Here is a 23,611-nt window from a genome sequence, read left to right as displayed (position 1 = left end):
GTGTGTGTTGATTTAAGTGGTTAAATTTGTAGTAATTTGTTATGCAGCATAGAAAACTAATATAACTGGGTATTAAGAGACATGGGCCCCTTTCCTTGAGCCAATCCTGTATGAACTTGAGTAAGTTATTTTACCATATCCAGCATGGGAACTAGAACTTCATAGGATGTTGGAATTCCAGGGAATAATTTTGTGATAGTTAGCTCTGTTATATTTGTTTTTCTGCTGATCTATAAAAGCTAAGCCTAAAAATCCCTGGATTGAAGACATTCTAAATATGGAGTATAGACACTTCTGGAGTGGTTTACAATGTTCCCAACACAAGCTTGAGTGTGTGTGTGTGTGTGTGTGTGTGTGTTGTGGTGGTGGGAAAGCCACTTATTTAATGGGGCCAAAAGAGTTAGATAGAGCATTAGAAATCCAAGGGAATGTGGAATGGGATAGTAAAATCTAATTATAGATCAATGATACAGAAACAATTCAATTACCAGGGGTTGAGTCAGCGTCATCAATGGACAACTATGAGAGGTAGATTTCATAAAGATTTTGGTGTGAAAATCAATCGGAACAAATGAGTGGATAGATTTGGAGATTTAGGTTTTAATGATGATGGCCTGTGGTGACTTCTTGGTTTAGAATTCATTTTCTTTTTGAATACATTTTGGAATCTTAAGTCTCAATTTTACGGGTATTCCTATGTTGAAGAGCTAGGAAAATGGTTACCTCAATTCACAGATCATACCCAGAGAAGGCAAAGGGCTTGTAGAAACCAAATAGCATCATCTCAGGAAATAAATCTGGGCCTTCTAAGCTCCCGCTGACTGTTTTCTTTGAGATCCTTGAAAAATGGATATAATTGATTTAACAAAATGCTTGGAGGATGCAAAAATGGGAGGTGTTGAAAGTTCCAGTGAAGATAGAAAAGCAATACCAAAAGCAGACCAAGATCAGGGATATAAGCAGGAAATAGCCAGATGTGATTCAGATTGGAGAAAGAGAACCCAAAACATCTGGAGAACAATAATTTGAAACAGATACTCTCCAGGAGAAAGCAATTTGGAAAGCATTAGTGTGGTGAGACCTGGACAGCACTGTGAAGACAAATAGGGTCTCTAATGCCTATGCAGTGGCCCAAACTGGCCACACTGGGTTTGTAAGCCACAGATGGAGAGGGTCAGTGGATAAGGAGGAAGGATGCAATTCTACAGGTCTAAGTGTCCAAAGCCACGCTCTTCCAGTCCTTCCTGGCTTTGTACGCAGATCTGTCTGGCTAGAAGAGAAAGTCACAGATGACATACTACTAGTGAAGACAAGGGAGAGTTCTAAAAAATTGATCCTCAGCCCATAGGACAACTGGAGGCCCTGGGCCAGTTCTTCAAGCTTGACCAATCTCTCTCTCTCTCTTTTTTTTTTTTACCCCAATATGCATTCAAATATTATCGTGGGCTCTCTGTACCATAAATTTTAAAAAGTTAGGAGTTGCTAGCTGAGAAAATCCCCCCCCCCACCCTCTGCTTGTTATTCTTTCTAAATAGTATCAATAACAAATGTTCATATCAGGAGCACCCAGGGGACTCAGTTGGTTGAGTGTCCGACTCTTGATTTCAGCTCAGGTCATGATCCCAGGGTTGTGGGACTGAGCCCCGTGCTGGCTCCTGCGCTGAGCTTAAGATTCTCTCTCTCCCTCTGCCCCTCTCCCCCTCTCATGTGTGTGCACTCTCTCTAAAAACAAGAAGGGTATTAAAAATTTTTCATATCAAAGTATTGTGCACATATAGAGAAGAACAAATAATAGGATTCCGGCTCAGTAAATTACAAAAAGTGAACACACCTGTGTAACCAGCACCCAGATTACCGTGTTGAACATGAACAGAACTCTAGAAGTACCTTTCCCCCATCCCCTAGGGTAACCTCCTTCTGATCACTACTCACCCTCTAACGGCGTGGATCGATTTTGTCTGAGCTTGAACTTTATATACATTTGGCAATTTTTTCTTTTTCTTTGTCTTTTTCTTTTGTTCAAGTATAAATAACATACAGTATAATATTAGGTTCAGGTGTACAATGTAACATTCAACAATTCTTTTTTTTTAAATTTTCAAATGTAAACTATTGAGCATTTTGTATTTTTTATAGTTTTTATTTGTCTACTTTGAGAAAGAGCACAAGCAGGGAGGAGCAGAGGAGAGAGAGGGAGAGAGAGAATCCCAAGCAGGCCCCCCACTGTCAGCATGGAGCCCAAAGCAGGGCTCGAACCCATGAACCGTGAGATCATTACCTGAGCTGAAATCAAGAGCTGGATTCTTAACCGACTGAGCCACCCAGGCTCTCCTGAAGCATTTTGTGTTTTTGTTTTTAAATTAAGTTTTTAATTTTAATTCTAGCTAACAGTTATATTAGCTTCAGGTGTACAATATAGTAATTCAACAATTCTATACATTATTCAGTACTCATCGTTAAGTGTACTTTTTAATCTCTGTCACCTATTTCACTAATCCCCCTCCCCACCTTCCTTCTGGTAACCATCAGTTCTCCATAGTTAAGAGTCTGTTTCTTAGTTTATGTCCCTCTCTCTCTTTTTTCTTCCTTTGCTTATTAAATTCTACATATGAGTGAAATCATATGGTATTTGTCTTTCTTTGTTTATGTCACTTAGCATTATACTCTCTGGCTTTATCCCTGTTGTTGTAAATGGCAAGATTTCATTCTTTTTTGTGGCTATATAATATTCCAGTGTGTGTGTGTGTGTGTGTGTGTTTTGTGTGTGTTTTGTGTGTGTGTGTGTGTGTGTGTGTGTGTATACACACACCACTCTTCTTTATTCATTCATCTATTGATGGACACTTAGGCTGCTTCCATAATTTGGCTATTGTAATAATGCTGAAATAAACATAGGGGTACATGTATCCCTTTGAATTAGTATTTTTGTATTTTGGGGGTAAATACCCAGTAGTGTGATTACTGGATCTTAGGGTAATTCTATTTTCACTTTTTGAGGGACCTCGATGCTGTTTTCCAGAGTGGCTGCACCAGTTCGAATTCCCACTACCAGTGCACAAGGGTTCCTTCTCCTCCACACCATCACCAACATCTGTTGTTTCTTTTGTGTTTTTTACTTTAGCCATTCTGACAGGTGTGAAGTGATATCTCACTGTAGTTTTGATTCTCATTTCCCTGATGATTAGTCATGTTGAACATCTTTTTTATGTGTCTGTTGGCCATCTGTATGTCTTCTTTGGAGAAATGTCTGTTCACGTCTTCTGCCCATTTTTTAATTGGATTATTTGTTTTTTTGTGTGTTGAGTTGCATCAGTTCTTTATATATTTTGGATACGATTCAAGAATTCTATTTGTTTCTCAATGGTCGTGAAGATAAGTGTACTCGTAATTCCCTTTATCTATTCCACGCATGTCCCCACCTACCTCCCCTCTTGCAGCCACCAGCGTGTTCTCTGCATGTTAAGAATTTGACTTATTGTTTGTTTCTTTTTTCTTTATTTTGTTTCTTAAATTCCACATATGGGTAAAACATATGGTATTTGTCTTTCTTCTGACTTATTTCACTTAGCATTATACTCTCTAGCTCCATTCATGCTGTTGCAAATGGCAAGGTATAACTCTTTCTTTATGGCTGAATAATATTATATGTATCACATCTTCTTTACCCATTCACCTATTGATGGACACTTGAGTTGCTTCCATATCTTGGCTATTGTAAACAATACCCCTAAACATTGGGGTACATATACCTTTTTGAAATCATGATTTGCCTTCTTTGGGTAAATATCTAGCGATGGAATTACTGGAACATATGGTAATTCTATTTTTACTTTGTTGAGGAACCTCCATACTGTTCTCCACAGTGGCTGCATCAGTTTGCATTCCTTCCAAGCGCATGAGGGTTACTTTTTCTCCATATCCTTGCCATACAGGTAGCAATTTTTATGTCTGCCTTCTTTTGCTAAACATTAGGTTTTTGAGTTTCATGTGCCTCATTGCATGTAGTTCTACATTTTCCCCTTACATTGTTATATAGTATTCCATGATGTGAATGTATTTATGCATTCTATTGATGATGAATATTGGGTTGTTTCAGTTTTAGTCTATCATGAGCATTTTTGCTTCCTTGGTGAGTATGTGTGCACATTTCTTTTAGTCTTAATCAGCTTTTAAGTGTCTTTTGAGATAACATTCTCCAAATTCCTTTATATACCTGAAGTCCCCATGAGCTCAAAACACATTTAATTATTTGTTCTCCTCTTTCTTCCTTGGGAAGAGATGGAAACAACCAACTGTGAATATTAACTATTATCCTCAACTAAGGCACACCAAGATATTCTCTGAAGCATTATTACAAGTGGAATACGCAGTGTTTGCAAGCATCCTGTGAGAAACCTTTGTTCAAAAATTGAGTCAGCTTTCTGTTCAATGATACGGCTAAGAAAACAGATGGATACCTGTAGATTGAACTTAACACAAATGAGGCACTGGATGTAGTCACTGTCCCGGGAGAGATAATAAAAGAGGGTCAGAGCCAAGAGTTACTACCTGGATTGTCTCTTGGGAACCCCCTAACCAACCTCGAAGAGATTGACCAACTTCTTTGTTTACCCCAACGTGCATTCAAATATTATCATGGTCTGTGTGTGCCATTAAATCAAAAAGGAATGCTCCTTTTTAATGGAAACGCTTGACAACTCTCCCTTCTCGGGTAAAGACAATAGAGCTTATTACCTAAGGGAGGCCACGACTGGTATAACAGAAGCCTCTTAAATTTGTCTATTCCCCAACCCTCTACCCTCCACCCCACCCGGCCTTTGTCTTAGAAGGAATTCATTTTCCAAGGAAGACCAAGGCTGTCCTCTGTTTCCTCTTTGGGAAAGGACAGAAGTCCAAATCAAATTTAATCTCTGACAGGTTATCCTGTTCCAGTGCTGGCATTTCCTTACAGCACACATTTTCCTGAGGCAAACTGGATACAATATGATGCATTATTTAGCAAACACATTTGGCATTAGACTGACCGCCCGAGGCACCATTGATACCAGGAACTAACACTGCAATAGAAAAAAGAAGAAAAAACCTCTTATTTTGTTTGAATGGCTTTGTGACTTAGCATTAAAACATGGATGTATCAATTAAGGGGTTTCTTCCTTCCCTGTAACAGAAGTGGACTCAGAGTAATTTGAAACCCAAGAAAAGGAGAATATGAGGAGCATTGCCCACTTGAAGTAATGGCTGAATAGTAAGAACTCAGGACGAGGAACAAGCATGAGAAAACTGGCATGTCTTGTCTCTAGGGTGATGGACCACACATTTTGGATTGGTGCTCATCCCTGGGGCTAATCATTGTGGCCGGGGATGGTGTGGGCTGAGGCAGTCTCAGAGCCCAGCCTGGGTCAAGGGCCCTCTACCTCAGGGGCAGTTTTGTTACCAGAAAAGGGTCAGGGGAGGTGCTGGCAGACAAAAGCAATAGCCTAGTACTTCAAGGGTGACAGCTGAAGGTATCAGCTTACTGATGGAAATAGTACAAGGGAAAAGGAAAAGTGGTCTGATAACGATGATAACGTTGTGAAGTGTGTATAAGAAGTCCTGGGCGAATGACAGTACTGGAAGATTCAGGCAAAGGCTTTACTTATTAAGCACATACCATAATTCAAGGCTGGATTTGCTCAGTATATGTTTGCTATAACTACACGTTTTTTTTTCTGTTAAAAAGTACTGTTAAACTTCCTGCAGGAAAGGAACTTTGTTATCGTGACTCTTCTCACTCTTCCCATTGAAAGAATTGTTTTTAAAAAAATTTTTTAACGTGTATTTATTATTGAGAGACAGAGAGACAGAGCATGAGCAAAGGGAGGGGCAGAGAGAGAGACAGAGACACAGAATCTAAAACAGGCTCCAGGCTCCGAGCTGTCAGCACAGACCCCGACGCGGGGCCCGAACTCACAAACCACAAGATCATGACCCGAGCTGAAGTCGGAAGCCCAACCAACTGAACCACCCAGGTGCCCCGAAAGAATTGTTTTTTATAACACAGTTCTCAATAATATGAGGTTTCTTAGGAATGTAACTATTACGTTATAGTTGAATATATATATATATACATACATATATATGTATATAGGATAGGATATATAGGTTAGGATCTTTGCATCCATATATATAAGTGAGACAGGACTATAATATTTCCCTACTATACTATTCTATGCTATGATCTCCCAGAGTTCTTATTCTTTCAATAAATAGTCTATTGAGTCATTCTGTGTGACAGGCTTTATGCAAATATAGATGCCGGAGACGTGGAGATGCCCCATGTCTCCATAGGGGGCACAAAACACCCACCACTGTCCTGGTGGAGCTTAGAGTTTAGTAGGGAAGACAGATGATAAGAACGGAATCTAATGAGTTTCTTGATAACAGAAATACAGGGTGGTGCGGAGACAGAGCACTATAGATAGTAATACCTACCTTATAAGGTTATTATATCAGGGACAATGAATAAAGCCCCTGATACAAGAGAGAGCACATAGTAGACACTAAACAACACTCTTACTATTATTTGACCACCTTTTCTGATTTTTAAATAACTATTAGTTTGTAGAAGTTTCTAAGTTCCTCAGCCAAGTTTGGTAATTTCTGTTTCTTGAGACTACTGCCCACCTCACCATTATATTAGCATAAAATTAGAGTATTATAATTTAAAAATCGTCATGTCAGTGGTTACGTACACTTTTTTCGTTCTAATCTATTTTTTCTCTTATTTAGATTTAAGAGGAGGTTGGTAAATTCCATCAACTTTTTAAAGTTTTATTTTATGCTTGAATGTATTTATTGATTCTGCTTTTTTTTTTTTTTTTGTCCTCCTCAATCCCTTCCACCAGTTGTTGGGTTTTTTTTTAAACAAATTTTTCAAAGTTTCTTTCTCTGGTATCTATGTTTTATTTTTTGTGTATCTGAATGCCATGCGTTTCTTGTACATAAAATTTGTTAACTCATATCTTTGTTATGAATTGAGCCGCATATCAACATGAAATCATACTTTGTCTTATGCTTATGCCTTGAGTTTGCATTTTTTCTGTATCAGTATCAGGGGGATTGTATCTGTATTGTAAGGGGAAAGGAATACATTTAACATTTTTGTATCTTTATAATATAGGTTTATTAGTTTTATTAAACTATCATTGAATTTTAAAAACTTATTTTGAAATTCTTTGCACTTTTCAACCCATTTATTGATGTAACTATTTTTATTTTATTTCTAATGTCACATTTTAATTATTCTCTCTAGGCTTCTTTGTTGTTTCTAGATTTTTCCCTTCTGAGACTCTATACTTTCTTTGATCTTCTACAGTCCTCTAGAAAGTTCATCTCCTATTTTAATTCTATTTCTTTTTAAGTTAAGTAAACTGGTCCTTGACCAATGTCTCTTTAATTATTAATGTAGAAAATACACATGAATCTTTTGAGACCCCTTTTCTAGACAAAGAATTTCATATTCTTGTATCTTTTCAGCTCCACCCTTACTTCCCACTTTTTGAAAATATAATTTGGGGCTCAGCACTAAATTATTTTTATTCAATTATCACTATAATTTTTTATGTTTTATCCTTTAAGACCAATTTGTAGAAGCCCTTGCTTTACAACCATATTTAGTATAGTTATTTGGATTGACGTCCATGTCTAACTGGATTCAATACTCACTCTGAGCCCCTTAGTTTGCAATTAACATGTATTATTTTCACAATCACAAAAATAAGGATGTTTTTTAAAAGACAGAAAAGCCAAGTGCCAATACCAATCAGGAGAGCAAATGCTTGTTAAAACGTTGCATGTTGTTTTCTTGAATTTAGGACCAGCAGCTGTTTTTGAGGGCTCTCCAAGAATTAGATGTATGCTTAGTGGCCATAATATGAGGATTTTTTCCCCCTTTCCTCTTTCTAATGCCAAAGCCAAGTTTCTCCTCACAAAACCTAAAGTTCTGCCTCTTCCAGAACACATTCTAGACCCAAAGGGTTTTATGTGGACCGTTCTGACGGAGGTAGAACTGAAGAATCCGGGCACAGCCATGTGATTGTGACGATAACCTTATGTCAGACTTCTGCTCTCGGTACTTACAAGCCCTGTTGCGCACCACCCGTCAGGTGCACAGAACTTTCTGCATGGTGATTTTGTCCATCCTTTCCTCTTTTTTAAATGCTATCTTGCCAAATGTTTGTCTTTTGTCCCCGCTTTCTATCACCTGGCAGATTTTTTTTTTTTTTTTTTTTTTGAGAACCATTTGTTTACGGTCATAAATTACTTTTCTGGTTGGCAACACTTGCTTGAAATTTTGTATGTGGTGTTAGTATGGCCCCAACCGTGGGAGGCCACCTGCCTTTCTGCCATCTGCCAGGTACGGGGTCTGGGGGGGGGTGTGTATGGGTGTTAAACTGTCCCTCAAAGAAAACCACATCAAACAGTTTATCCTTTTTAATGCGGTGGTGGGTTCGTTCATCCCATATGAATGTAAACTTCAGAGTGTTTGGTTCTTGGAACTCAGGAAGAAATAACAGTTGTTAGAAACTCCTGACAACGAACTGTTCACAAGACCCCTTAAATTAAGCTGTCTGCATGTTTTAAAAAGTGTTTCAAGGTTCTAAGTACTTTCTTTCATTGGAGATGCTGAGGTATTACTATGAAAGTCTTCATGCAAGGGTCAAGGGTGTTGTTTTAGTTATTTCATATTCCAGGCATGCTTAAACCAAAGGTACACTTGTGAAAGTCTTTCTTACTTCTTACAATCTTGATGTGGTTTCTATTGATCCTTGTTCCACTGTGGCTTTGGTAAGAAAGAGTCACTTTTCTCTCACGGACACACATTTGACTTTCGGGGGGCTTGTGGTTGGAAAACTATCAAAGTCTGTGATTCCTTCATGCTTTGCCCAGCCTTAGGGCAAGTGTGGCAGGCATTTGGTTTCAAGGTGTTGCCGGATGTGAAGTGAGTACTTGTGAAGTGCCCACGTCTGGGTGGGGGTTTGTGGTGTGAGTGACAGCATGGGGGAACTGCCATTCTCAAACTGCAGTGTCTGCTGAGAGCATAAAGGAGGCAGCTGGCAAATTCAGCGAAGAAAGGGCTCTTGAGGATCCTACTTTAGATATTAATAGAGAGGGCTTTCTCAGAATGTTTTTAACGGGATATAAGGGTTCCGAGCAATAAGGAAGGGGGAAAAAACAAGTAGTTTGCTTGCATGGCTGGTTGGCTAGAGTTCCATAACATGGGTGTTATATCTGCAAGAACACTAAAACAGGGTGATTCGTTACAAAAACCGTGTCCGTAAGATGCCAAACAAGTGGTTACAGATGGAGATAAAACGGGCAGTTAAGCCGGTCTTAAGCCTGGCGTGGTGAGTCTTGAAAGAACTCTTAACTGATTGGATATGGGCCGACGTTTAATGAGTGCTTTGCTAAACGCTGATTTACATTATCTCATTTAATGCCCACACTAATCTATGAAATAGGTATTACTTCATTTTACGGAGGAGGAAGGAAGTGACAGGTCAAATAACATAACCAAGGTCACAGAGCTGGTAGACGGTCGGGCTTGGGTTTGAACTTAGACGGCGAACCTCGAGTAACCAACAGCACCCATGCTGCTAATTAGCCGGCCTTCGTTTCCTCCCTCCCCGCGTCTAACAAAGCAGCTGAGGAAATTCATGGAGCTTTGCTGGTCGAGTGGCTGACCCTTCAGTAAGAGCTGGTCTCAGCTCCGGGATGGGTGTTCCCCTAACGTTGCCATGACTCTCTTGAGTTATGTTTCAGCTTTGGGCAGTAGCCTGAGCAGGGCTCTGTCTACTCGCTCTGGCAACAACTATAGCGGGGCTATTTTTTCCCTTTATTTACGGTTTGTGATCACTGCCAGCAAATTTCTCTGAGGAGCGCATTTAAATATGCCACGTTTGTATTACTGTGTGTATTCTGGGTGAAACATTTATGATAAATCAAGTTTTTAGGTGCCCTATGGGGAAAGTGCTAATGGAGAAATGCATCTGAAGAAAACTTTTCTCTTAGTTACTTGAGGAAACAGGCGCCGTTTATCTTGTGAGGCTTGTGGGAGATGAACGTAAACCGCCCAGAGTTGTGGTTCTGCATATCACAAGAGGCAAATGAAGCATCCGAACTTAGCTGGAGGCTTCTTCAAGCCGTAGCAGACCGACCCTCTCCCATCCTCCAGACCCCACTCTCCAGCTTTCCAGCCCGGTGAAACCGTTCATGTCAAGCCTGGCCCACTGCGTGGGACGCTTTTCTCAGCACTCCTGTGGTTCACTTCTAAACATGCCTACACTCTGTATATTTTAACTCCCTTCCTCAGAAACACCTATTCTGATCCTTTTCCCCTCTGCAGTCTAAATTTGACCCCTAGTAATGGTGTCGTTACACTATTTTTTATTTTACCACTTGTCATTATATACTTGTTTATGTGACATTTGTTTATTACTTGTCTGCTCCACAGGACTTGACTTTAATTAAATTCATTGGACGGCACACGCTTCCGTTAGTGTTTTGCACAGCGTCTTGCCACATAGAAGGCGTCCTAGATATTTGCTGAAAAATGTGCTTTTCCCCGGGCTCTATAGAAACAGGTGCATGTAGCTTGTTTATTACATGCTGCCATTTCTCTCTCTCTCTCCCCGCCCCCCCCATTGATACAAATATTTGTAATCCCCAATGCCACTCATAGTGGCACATATGAGTGCTCAATAAAACTGAAGTTGAATGGGGTCTGTATGACTTACACCTAAACTTTAACATTATGGACGGGAAGCATTTCAGTTCAGTCTAAGTAATATTATTAAGCACCCAATAAAGTGTCAGACTTTATGTATGGTACTGAAGACACAAAAATGCGTGAACTGACAGTCTGGAAAGGAAGACAGACCCACAAAGGGATAATTATAGGCAAAATGTTGCCTGAGCAATGAAAAAGATATACATAGTGCATTACAGTAGCACAGAGGACAGAGAGATGCCTCATTGGCTAGCCTGGTCTGAATCTTCCAAGTTCAGAGTTAGAACTTTGAAGAGTGCGTATGTGTGAACAGCTGCCAGGTGCCGGGGGTGGGGGGCAATGATAAAGAATGATTCAGGGGCGCCCGGGTGGCTCAGTTGGTTAAGCATCCGACTTCGGCTCAGGTCATGATCTCACAGTTCGTGAGTTTGAGTCTCATGTTGGGCTCTGCGCTGACAGCTCAGAGCCTGGAACCTGCTTCGGATTCTGTGTCTCGCTCTCTCTCTCTGCCCCTACCCCGCTCACACTCCGTCTCTCTCAAAATAAATACATGTTAAAAAATTTTAAAAAGGAATGATTCAGTAGCAGTTTGATGCTCTGAAGCATGAGGCAGAGAGTGGTGGCGGTGAGGCTCGAAGGGTAAGTCATGTTATGATCTTAGAAGATCTATAAAAGAAGGTATGGTTTTCCTTTATGTTTTCCTCCATGACCTGAACATTGTAACTGCTGACATTTTTCTTGGTCAGCGAGACCAAGGCCAATATTACAAAACACAGGAAACTGTCAGACAGGAAGTTTGAATAATTTATTCATTCATTCCTTCCATAACTGTTTACTTAGTATCTGCTGAGAACTAGGCACTTTGAAGATACTTACAGATTCAAATGAGATACAGTGTTTATCCTATCTAAGGACTGCAGTATAATGAGGGAGACAGGAGAATAAACAAGAGGAAAATACAATAAGTATAAAAGTATAAATCAGCAGTAGTAAAATATTTTGGTCTTCGGACTCCTTTATTTTCTCCTGAACACTACTGAAGATCCAAAAAGACTTTTGTTGATGCGGGATATATAGTACTATATATATGTAGTATTAGAAATTAAAACAGAATATTTAAAAAAGATTTATTATCAAAAAGTTAACATAAATAATATACTTTAATGAAAATAACAGTATCTTATTATTTTTCTTTCACAAAAAAATTTAGTGACAAAAGTACCATTGTTTCACATTTTCACACACCTCCATGCCTAGCTTAGTAAGTATTAGATTCTCATATTTGTTTCTGCATTCAGTCTGTTGCAAGATGGTGTTTGGTTGAAGTACGTGAAGAAAATCCAGGCTATGTAGTTGGAAGAGGGGGGAATATTTCAATAGCCTTTTCTAATAATTATGGATATTCGTCTTTCACATTATACCAAAACTTGACAAAAGTGATGGTTTCTTAAAATTTAGTTGCAATGGAAAATCTGAAATTAATTGACAGCCTTTTTGTATTCTGTCAGATAAAAATGTATCAGTCTACCTTGCACTTTGAATGGATCTTTTAACTAGGTGTGATTTTGTCACATCAGGTATTAGTCACTTGGAAAATATTGGTTCTCTGGGTGACCCGTAGATGCATCTCACGATAAAACATCAGGTAATAATATATACATAATGTAAATATGCTAAGGTAATGAAACATCATAAATAAACATAAGCGTTTTAAAAAGGTATTACTATCACTGCTGACCTCATCAGAAGAGTCTTTTTTTTTTTTAATTTTTTTTAACGTTTATTTATTTTTGAGACAGAGAGAGACAGAGCATGAACGGGGGAGGGTCAGAGAGAGGGAGACACAGAATCTGAAACAGGCTCCAGGCTCTGAGCTGTCAGCACAGAGCCCCACGCGGGGCTCGAACTCACAGACTGATCATGACCTGAGTCGAAGTCGGATGCTCAACCGACTGAGCCACCCAGGCGCCCCAGAAGAGTCTTTAAATACAGGGAAGCTGTAAAGCTGGTGGTGATAAGCTTAGCAAAATTCTAAGTTGCGTTGGGAAGTTCAAGTTTCGTCACTTGAAATACTGTCAGCGGTTTTCTTGAAAGTGACAAGTGACTGGCTCACTTTGTTCATTTTCCAGGAAAATGTTGGCTAGATACTCACGTCTAAATAGCCACGGTTGTAACAGAAGCCATTCTTTCCAGGAAAAAAATGGCATTCTACGAGCGGATTCCGCCTGCAACTCAAGCACCCAAGTGCCTTCCTTCAAGACATCCATGGGAGCAAATCCTCATACTTCAGTAGGCGGAAGTGCTTTGTCCCACACTGTCATGGAGAGTAGAAGACTGTGTACTAAAGAGCCAATTCTAATTAAAGTAATACTATCTCCTGTTTCACCGGACACAATATTGAGTAGAACAAGCGTCTGTTTGTTTCCACTTTATGCGCGTGATGGTGGTGAGCTCACTGAGTCCCAGCCCGGTTTGGAGCTACGGCCACGATTTGCGCCCAGAGGCTACGCCAGCGAATACGGTGTTTACCCTGTCTAAGGAGTCGCTTTTGCACCAGGGGCGCAAGGCTGATGTGGTGGTTCCAGGAAGAATCAACAGACTTTTGAAAAGGTATGGAGCACTTTGGATGTTTCAGCACCACTCATGTTGGCTATCAAACGTTCATGCAGAAAGATGATCTTCTTTGATGATTACTTGGTGCTGATACTGGATAAATGCAAGCAAAATAGCCATGTTCATAGATGGTTCCATTTCTAAGGCCAAAGTACGATTCTGCAGAAGAGAGAACGGCTCAGTCTTCTTGTGTCCAGCTAGGTCATTAATTCAACAAGCGACTGTATTGTTGAAAAGTGGCAGGGCTATGACTTCTTTGCGCTGACTTTGCAGCCAGCAGGCTTCCAAAATTTATTTCCACCAAAGGAAGCTTCATTTTCTCACACCTGCCATGTATGTGTCTCCAGTCAGTGCAGTTTGATGATTTACCCTGTGAAATACCTCTTGGGGCTTCTTCATTTGTAGTTCAAAAGATATAAGGAGTACTTTTTTTTTTTTTTTTTGCATGTAAGAGCTCATTACATCTAAGTTTAACGTATTTCTAAGTCATTCATCTTTTCCCATTATATTTTGTTGAATTTCCTTTTGTATATTGAATCTAATTCAGCCAAGGAGAGTACATTAGTAACACGAATCAGTTTCTGAAAACAATTTTTTGTTGCTTTGAAACGAGGGTTTTTTTTCCCCCAACTCCGCATCTTGAATAAATATCCCAAGAATATTGGTTTGAAGGGGTGCCACATTGTGAGTGTACATACACCATAGGTCATCCCAAAACACGTGAAGAAGAGGGACTGCTGGCCCAGAGTTTGGGTTGAGATGTATTTTTTTCCCAGTTAGTAATAACGTATTTACCCGTTTTCACCGAGTACTCACTGAGCCCCAAGTACTCACCGAGCACTGCAGTACTCACTGAGGACTGCAGGTGTCCAATCAGTTTGGGGAGGAGCTTCTGGCTCCAGAACAGAGCCACGTTGGCTGGTTGTCCCATATGCTGATGACCTTTCCCTACTTGAGTGACGCTGTCACTGACCTAATGTATAGCATACCATTAAAATCCAGTTTGATGCTATGAGCCTACGGATGAGGTTTTAACTGCAGAGCATAGGTTGTTAGTCCTCAAGGGACTTCCAAGCCATGTAGTCCACAAATACATGGCAAGTGCCCAGAGCTTCAGTTACTTGCCCGAGTTCACCTGCTAATTAATGGTAGGGCTGAGCCAACAAGTTAATGCTTTGACATACAGTGGAGGTGAATTAGGAGCAAAGTCACATGCCAACTTTAGGGGCAACTCCCTCCCGGAAGGAGGAACTACATGACCTAGCTGAATTGTCACAGCAACAAACAAATCATAGCAAATGAATGGGAGATTTAAGGATATTCAAGCTGACTTTGCTAATAAGCAATATTTGCCAACCTTGAAACCTAAGCCTGGATGAGATGGAAATCAACTTTACTCCAGTGCATTAGAAATGTAGTATTTGATACATTTGAGTTATGTCCTAGATTAAAATTTTAATATAAGTTTCAAAAAGGGAGATTGGTGTGTTTGGGGAAAACCCTAGAAACGACTGCCCTCTGTGTTAATATCTCCTAAACCCATTCTTGGTTTCCATGCCAGTTATCAAGGGGTTCTACTAGAATTATATTTTGTAAGTGTCCGATTTCACTCCCTTTTCTTTTTCTGCAATCCAACAATACATCCCACTTCTCCCCTCCTCTTCCTGCCCCCAAACACTCCTTTTTGGAGCATTCAAATTCCAGAGAACAGTGAGCTCTAAGCCACCAATCCAAAGCAACTTTTACAGCATCTTATTCTGTACTTTTATATGCAGGCAAATCCTCCCCATCTCTCCTCTGTCCCCACCCCACAACTGTCCCCTCCGGCCCCACCATCCCTGTATTTTCCCACCTGGCAAATAGCCTCACTGAATTCTGGGTGGTGGGCATTGACCAGACTTCAATACAAACGCTCCTGTTGAAAATGGCACCAACTTAGGTGAAGAACAAAGACACTTCAGCTTCAAAGCGGAAGCTCCAGTTTCTGCACAGAAGGGGTTTCACACAACTCCGGGTAACAACAACAACCACCTCAGGGGAAGAAAAGTCCCCAACTACAAAGAAATGCCAAACAAGCAGTCATCAGCCCTTCTTTTCTTCCTCTGGCAAGTTTAGCACAAAACCTGATCAGGAGAGCAGTTCTTGGATAATTGGTTGGACCGTGACGGCTGCTAGTAGCATTTCTTCAGCCTCCTGTATCCCAGAAATTTATGGAGATCTGAGTGGTCTGTGTTCACCCAGGCTTAGAGATGTGCAGTGCCCACACACGTGTGTGCACGCGACCATGGCATGGCACTGGTTTGCTAGGGAAGGATTCTGGCAACCCAAAGATAACAGGCCAAGTCTTGGTTTTCCTCTCCTCTCCTCTCCTCTCCTCTCCTCTCCTCTCCTCTCCTCTCCTCTCCTCTCCTCTCCTCTCCCTCCCCTCCCCTCCCCTCCTTCTTTCTGTTGTTCCCTCTCTTTTTTCTCCCCATTATAGTCAAATGCTGGGGTGTGGCCACACAGCACTGGCAAACACATACTTCCTCTAATTGCCATGTTTTTGAGGAAAAGAAATTGGAAAGAGTGAGAAAGTAGGGGTTGAGTATGTAGGGGAAGAGACAGAATTAAAAGTTGAAAATAATAAACAATTTTTAAATGTTACCTTTCCCCTGTCCATAAACCCAAGAAGAGAATGAAAAAGAATGTTTTCGGGTTGATAGAGGCCTGACTCAAAATGAAAGGGGGCATCAGTCCTTTGTGGGTTGAGGCATTAAAGTAAACAAGTCTGACACACAATATGCTTAAGTTCCCATTCTTGTTCTGTTAAGATACTTCTCCAAGCTTATAACGTGAGAGATCTCTTTTTTCCTTCGATCCCTCTGTTCCCTTTCCCTTCCTCCACCCCAAACTCTCTGTTTTCTCCATCTCCCTGTTGGTCTCTGTTATCCGAGAGGTGGACAAGAGCCAGGCTTAGCTGTGGTTCTTTGCCACGTCACTAGCTACACCAGTTGTTGATGAAAATCTGGCACTGAGAGATGAGACCATCTGTGGTGAAGTTTAAACCTATTTACCTCTCTGGCAAGCTGGTCGAAGCCTCTCTTTCTCTGTATTCAGTGAGGCTGAAGATGACAAATACAGTGGGATTAAAGCCATGGGATGAAGTTTGGGCAAAACAAAACCTTTCCCCAAAGACAGACATAGTAGTTGTTAGCCGTAAGGATAAGCAAATCCCTAGAGTCTGGAGTGTATAGCCAAGGGGCACTTCTGCCCTGGGTTCCACTGTCTGTGCACTTGAAGGAGGCAGACAACTGGCTGCGTTACAGTCTGGGCTTTGGGTCTTGGGAAATGCAAACTGGAATCTGCCTCTTTGTTGAATGATCTTGGAATGATCCTGGGCTATATTTTGTGATTTTCAGGGCAAACATCCTGCTTCAGAGAACTGTTCTCAGATTCAGCTAATGATCTGCAGAAGAACACCACCATAGTTCTAACCTGGAAACAGGACTCCACAGCTTGACCAATTACCTGAACCACAACACTTGAGTCCAAAGGATTTTGGCTGCTTCCAAAAGTCCAATCAACCCTTAAAGCTACCAGTGAGACTATTCAGACAAGCATGAAGTGAGCTCTGAAGTCAATGCCAAATGCTTTGGACAATGGCAGGATCCCTGGGCAGAGGCCAATTTACCATGAAGCTAATAAAGCTTAAGCTTCTGGGCCCCTTTTGAGGCCCTGAGAGGGGTCCTAGCAATGTGTTCACATATTTGCCTTTTTGTTGCAAAATTTGCAAAAGTAAGGCTCAATGAGTCAACTTCTCACCCTATTTCAGCTTCTCCTCTGCTATATTTCCCCCGCCTGTTGCATGGGGTTGGAGTCATCCAAGGCAGTTGAGTTAGAGATACATTTAATCTGAATTTAGTGAGATAGATTTATGAGGATCGAAGTCACTTCTGTGTTTGGTCACTTTATTGCTGGCTATCTCGGTATAGGAATGGCTTCCAGGTACACACCTCCAGCCCACTGGGCTGGCCCATCTGGCATCGTGACACAAAACGGCAGGGCCAGACGTTGACTCTCGCTATGAAAGTACTCGTGCTTGGCACGGGAAATCTCTGGGCAGTGGAGGAGGGGAAATGAGTTTTAAACTGTGCACAGCCAGAGGCTGGTCTGTGAAATGGGGAAGAACACATTGTGAGGTTATAATAAAGATGAAACAAAATAACGTGTGTTAGAAGTGTTAGCCAGTGTCTAGCATTGGTTGGTAAATAAAGGTACTGTTATTTCTTACTTGGAGCATCTTGGTATCATCTCCATGAAAACCAGGTATCAGAATACCTGGGAGATGGTGATAGCTCTTGAAACCTCTCATTAAAAAAATTCTTTGTATTCTTTATTTACTTTTGAGAGACAGCGAGACAGAATGTGAGTGGGGGAGGAACAGAGAGAGAGAGGGAGACACAGAATCCGCAGTGGGATCCAGGCTCTGGGCTGTCAGCACAGAGCCCGATGCGGGACTTGAACTCACAAACCACAGTGTCATGACCTGAGCCAAAGTCGCACATTCAACCAACTGAGCCACCCAGGCACCCCACTGAAACCTATTATTTTAAAAAAGGTTACTTTTCTTTCTTTCTTTCTTTCTTTCTTTCTTTCTTTCTTTCTTTCTTTCTTTCTTTCTCTCTGCCTTTTTATTGTCAAAATGACTCATGGGAGAAAATATCGAGGAAACTGGTTATCTGGATCCTAGATAAAAGAATTGCACTCACTCTAAATGATTAAAATTTTAAACATCCTCAAGGTGCTTCATTAATAGGACATTCACAGGAATCAAGACCTTTCAAATGCTACTAGTAAGAAGCAAAGTCCACCTGATATTATTAAGTAGAACTTTGTTTATTGCTAGATTCTCTGAGGATAGGAAGAACATATTTGGGCTTGACAATATGCGGTGCCTGTCCCTTGAAATAGATGCCCAACAGTGACTGTTACACATATCCGATTGTTCTTTTTATTGGTTCATAGCCCATGGCCTCTACCCAGTCTGAGTTTTAAAGATGAAATTGAAATGGACCATGTCCTCTGTATTTGTTACCATTTCTAAAGTAATGGTTAAAATCATCTCTAACTAGAGACAGAGAAAAAGAAAATGACACCTGAAACATTTTTGTCAGTTACTAAACAATCGGCAGGCCAGAAACAAGCTTTTCTCTGCAGAAAAAGGCCACAGGCCCCTGTCCTCTGCCTAGGCTATATTCTGTTACACATTTTTCGGCTCGCCCACCCCCCCGCCCCTGCCCTGCAATGTCCAAAAGAAAAGAGGTGCCTCCTTTAACTGAAAGCAACTTCCCCCACATTGGAGAACCAGATCCCTGGCCCTTTTAGCCCCGGCATCACCTTGGTGAACCTTCAAGAATGTGCCCATACACAAAAGAGAATTTGCTCCTCCTTCTGGGAAATGCTCCCTTAGGGCCCCATCAGGTTTGCCAGAACCAGTTGAAAGTTCAGCAATCTTAACTGTACTTCAGGAGGTCAGATCTAGCTGAGGTCCAGGCTATAAAGTGTTAGCATGTAGGTGTGGACTGCAGTGCAGAGAGAGAGAGAGAGAGAGAGAGGGAGAGAGGGAGAGAGGGAGAGAGACAGGGGGACCCCGCGTGTTCCTCGAAGTGCCTCTCTCCTGCACCCAGCCATGAGTGTATGAAATAATTCCTCCTTTGTCCACCAGCTGGCTTTCAAAGCTGTCGGGATGAGCCCTGCTGGACCTGTCTGGGAAGCTTGTTAAACTGCACCGAGTAAGTCAGGGAGAGGGAGGGGTGGGGAAAAGATGAAAGAACGAACACAATCTGTGTGAGGCAGTGGCCCTGACTCTAAAGAAACAGCCGATCTAAGGAGAGGAAGAGCTTCCTCTAAAACCAGAGACTGCATGCAATGCAAATGACCCCGTGTGCAGCTGCCTCTGGCAGACAGCCACCCGCCTCCCAAAGAATAAAGTCAGAGCAACAATTCCCTCCCGAACCCTGAAGCTTAGTGACTTCAAACAAGAAAAGAGAAAAGTGACATGTTTTTTTCTTTTCCCAGTGAACTCATCTATTCCCCAAATTGTGCTGATGACCTCATCATCTGCAGCTGTGCAGCTCGAAGCTCGCCCACCCTCCAACTCCCCGGGGATCACATCTGGTGGGAAGCCTTGGTACCTGGGGCGGACACATCTGGAGGTGACTGTCTCTGGAAATGGAGTGTTTTGTAACCTCCTTTCACTCTTAGCAATGCAGCCAAGTGGCAGAGAAGGCTTCGGCAATTTTCTCCCTTGGAAGACAGCCCTTTGGTCTTCATTCAGTAAGGATTTGCAGGGGAAAACAGTGAGGTTAAGCTTAGCGCTTCAGATCCCTTTTCATTTTTCACGTATACATTCATGAGTCATTGCAGAAATGATATTGGCAGGTGCCTAGGGGGCTCTTTCAGCTAAGTTTTGACTCTGGGTTTCAGCTCAGGTCATGATCTCACGGTTCATGAGTTCAAGCCCTGCATCAGGCCCCATCCGCGACGAAAGTACAGAGCCCGCTTGGGATTCTCTCTCTCCCTCTTTCTCTGCCCTTCCCCTGCTCATGCTCGCTCTCTCTCCAAATAAATAAATTAACTGGAAAAAAAAAAAAGAAATGATATTGGTCTTTTGAATCAATTCTGCCTGTGTTCCTTCTATACTCTGGCAAGGCCCTGATTGACTAAGACTATTGAAGTATAAACTGATACGGATAATGACTCCAGTCAACAGAATTAAATTGACTTTGGAAGACTTCATGGTAAAAAAGTCTTCAAAGTATCTGTATCTAGAGGAAAACATATACACTCAGGAAGGGGCCCCTTGCCCTATGGTGAGAATATCAATTGACCCAACAAGCCCTCCGAAAAGCCATTTGGCAATCAAGGGACTTAAAAATGCTCATATGCTTTACCCAGAAGTTCTATTTCTGGGATTCTATCACACCGAGAATACAGAAATGCACAAACCCATAGTGACAATCTTTACTCCAGCATTATTTATTACAGTAAAAAGAAAAATAAAACAACCTTCTCATCCCTCCCAACAAATAATAAAGAATCTAATGAAATGCCCAACATTAAAGAAATAACGTTCATAATATGGAACATTATGCAGTCATTAAAAATTATGGGGAACTATTTATGATGCAATCCCTTGGCCATGTTATGATGGAAAATACCAGAATACAAAAGGATTTCAGCTTTGTAGAAGATGAGACATGCATGGACAAAATAATTAAAAGAGTTATTTTTAGGAGGGGAGAATATTACTGATATGTTTCTTTTTTATGCATTTCTGTGCTTTTAAATTGTATCTCCCGAGTATGCCTTACTTTTATAATCAGGAAAAAAAAGTTATTTTGAAAGGGAGAAAAATCAAATCCTTGGCAGACGAGTGCCCTTGGCAAGATGTAATGAATTATTAGCCTGGGGATTGTAAACTAAAATGACGTAGGTACCAGGCAGGTAATATAAATGAGTGAGCCAGGACTGATATAAGAAAATGGCAAACTGCAGGGGAGCTTGTATTCAATCCTGCTGATGTTTATCATGTGGAAATATAAGTGGCTCAGAGTTAATGAATCAGATTTTTCTAGAGAAGTCCTAAATCAATATTTTTAAGTGAAATTGACCAATTTTTAAATGAAGGCAACAAACTCACATTAAGCAGAAATCAGCTACACGTGTTGGGCCAACAAAGTATTCAGCCTACTGGGCATCCTTCTGAAACCTGCTCGTTAACCAATGAAAGCGAACTCCTGGGAGCCATCCACCAGCCTGGGGAGTTTCCAGAGATTTCACTTCTTTTCATTACTATAAATAATGCTGCAATAAAAGAGCCTCCTACATCTATCTTTATGTCTAGGCAATTATCTCCTTAAGGTAACCTTTAAGAAAATAGATTTGAAATTCAAAAGTTATGGGGAAAAAAATTCACAGACATTATATTTTGGGTGTTTTTTGGACACATATTGTCAAAGAGTTTTTCTGTATGTTTAAACAAATTTGTATTTCCATTAACTATTCTTAAAGAGCCTCCATTTTTCACACTCTTACCAGGGCAGTTTGCTCAAGCTTTTTCGTATCACTAATCTTAGAGATGAATGTTTATATCAAATTATATCAACTTGCATTTAATTAATGGTATTCAACATATGTCATATGTTTATTGACCTTTGATATTCTTCTCTTTTATGAATTGCCTGTTCATAGTTTTTTCCCATTTAAGAATCGTCTCTTGGACTTTTACATACAATTTTATATAAGCTTTTTCCTTTTTGGATATTATGGATATTAACTGTTTCTCTCACATGAATTAAATTTTTAGAAATTTTGTCATTTGCCTTTTAACCTTGTATCATGGGGTAAAATTTTTTTATTATTTTAACACTTGTCAGAGTATTTCAAGTGGGAAATTAATTTTGCTTAGGAGAGTACCTTAAGGAATCACTTAGATCATAGGCAATGAGACTGAAGTTTGTATAAAAACAGTGAAACAAAGGTACGCCCAAACTCAGTGGAGTGCTGGCAAATGTTTAACAAAAGACACAATAAAAAGAGAGAAGTGTAGAAGATTTTTGCAGCACATATCATTCATAAAGTTTTAGTATTCATTTTATATTAAGAAATGCTACCAATTGAGAGGAAAAAAGGCAGACAACCAATAAAAGAATGGACAAAAGATTTGAACAGCTAGCTACTTCATAAGAGATCCAAGTGACCAATAAATACATGTAACTTTCCTAAAACCTAATTAGTAATCAAGATAACTATAGATTCAAACATCAGTAAAAACACAACTATCGGATCTTTGCTGCTACCAAATGTTTTTGAGGATGTGGAATATCAGTAATTCATCTAAATCATAGGAACTTTTTGGAAAAGCTCCTAGTGTAGTGATCCCAGTGTAGACATGCCTACCCTATGACCTAGGGATTTTCCATGATTTTGTGCATGTATGTGTTGAATACACACACACACACACACACACACACACACACATATATATTCAATAATGTTTATTGAAGTCTTGTTTACAATTTCCCCAAACTAGAAACAACTCAAATAGGCGTCAACACAGAATAAATAAATTGGGATGTGGAAAACTATATATCTGTGACTATTAACACATTAAAGCTGCATTCTCCAGCATGGATACTGTTGCCAACATACGTTGGGCAAAAAAAGTGAGACACAAAGAACATTCACAAAGACCATTCCCTGTATAAAAAAGTTCAAAAAGAAACTAAATTATATGGTTTAAAGGTGTATGCCCAGGTGGTAAAACTATAAAGAAAAACAAAAGTGTGATTACTGTCTTAGAATCTTGGTTGTTTTTAGCAGGTGGATTAGTGGTTGTCATAAGAACAGGTGTGTGTGTGTGTGTGTGTGTGTGTGTGTGTGTGTGTGTGTGTTTATATGAGGAATCCTAGGGTATCAACGATATTATCTTTCTTGACATAGTTATTTACTATTTAACATTTATGCATTTTGCTAAATTATGTTAGATTTAAAAATGAAATACAAATTTGGGGAGTTAGAAAAGTCAGAGAAGTGAGGATACAGGAAGGAAAAAGGAATGCTGTGGTAGAAGGGGCAGGACAACATAACAGAGGGCTAAAAGCTACAGAGAAATACTAATTATTTGTTCCAAAGAGGAGCACGTATGAGGGAATTTTTAGGACAAAACAATCCAATATTCAATTTGATGTTGTTGGAATATGTTTTCCCACTGTAGGTCTTCAATAAATTTTGTTAAACATGTAAATATTTTATCTGAGATTTGGGGGAAATAAAAGAAAAGTAGCTGAGTTGGCCTGAAAATGGAAGGGAGGTGTAGGTAGATTTAGATTGAGGATTCTTTGAGAGAGGTGAGGGGTGGCCATGAGAATACGAGCCCCTGGATATGCACAGAAAGCTTGGACAGTGTTGGAGAGTCTCATAAGATCTGGAATAGGGGCTTAAACCAAGTGGATTTAAATGTCAAAGAATGGTGTCTTACCTGAGGACTATAGATATTGGTTTATGGCAGGATTTTTATCTTCTTCCTTGTTCTATTTTTTTTAAGTTTATTTGTTTTTGAGAGAGAGAAAGAGAGAACGCAAGCAAGTGGGAGAGGGCCAGAGAGAGGGAGAGAGAATTCCAACCAGGCTCTACACTGTCAAGGCAGAACCCGATGCAGCGCTTGGACCCAAGAACTGTGAGATCATG

The 23,611-nt window shown here is 40.4% G+C and overlaps 1 long non-coding RNA gene across 1 annotated transcript in view; it reads left to right on the top strand.

Annotated features, from left to right (window-relative positions):
• The window catches only part of LOC122233044, a 62,161-nt gene extending 44,985 nt beyond the window's left edge, over window positions 1–17,176 (top strand). Inside the window, exons 2-3 of the long non-coding RNA XR_006210479.1 lie at window positions 12,962–13,378; window positions 16,780–17,176. This is a non-coding gene — a long non-coding RNA (uncharacterized LOC122233044). The remainder of the gene's footprint in view (window positions 1–12,961; window positions 13,379–16,779) is intronic.
• Window positions 17,177–23,611: the final 6,435 nt, after the last annotated feature.

Source organism: Panthera tigris, chromosome D4, assembly GCF_018350195.1.
Source record: "Panthera tigris isolate Pti1 chromosome D4, P.tigris_Pti1_mat1.1, whole genome shotgun sequence".
NCBI classification, from domain to species: domain Eukaryota; kingdom Metazoa; phylum Chordata; class Mammalia; order Carnivora; family Felidae; genus Panthera; species Panthera tigris.
Note: the sequence above shows the minus strand (reverse complement) of the source record. Positions and strands in the feature narration are given on the sequence as shown.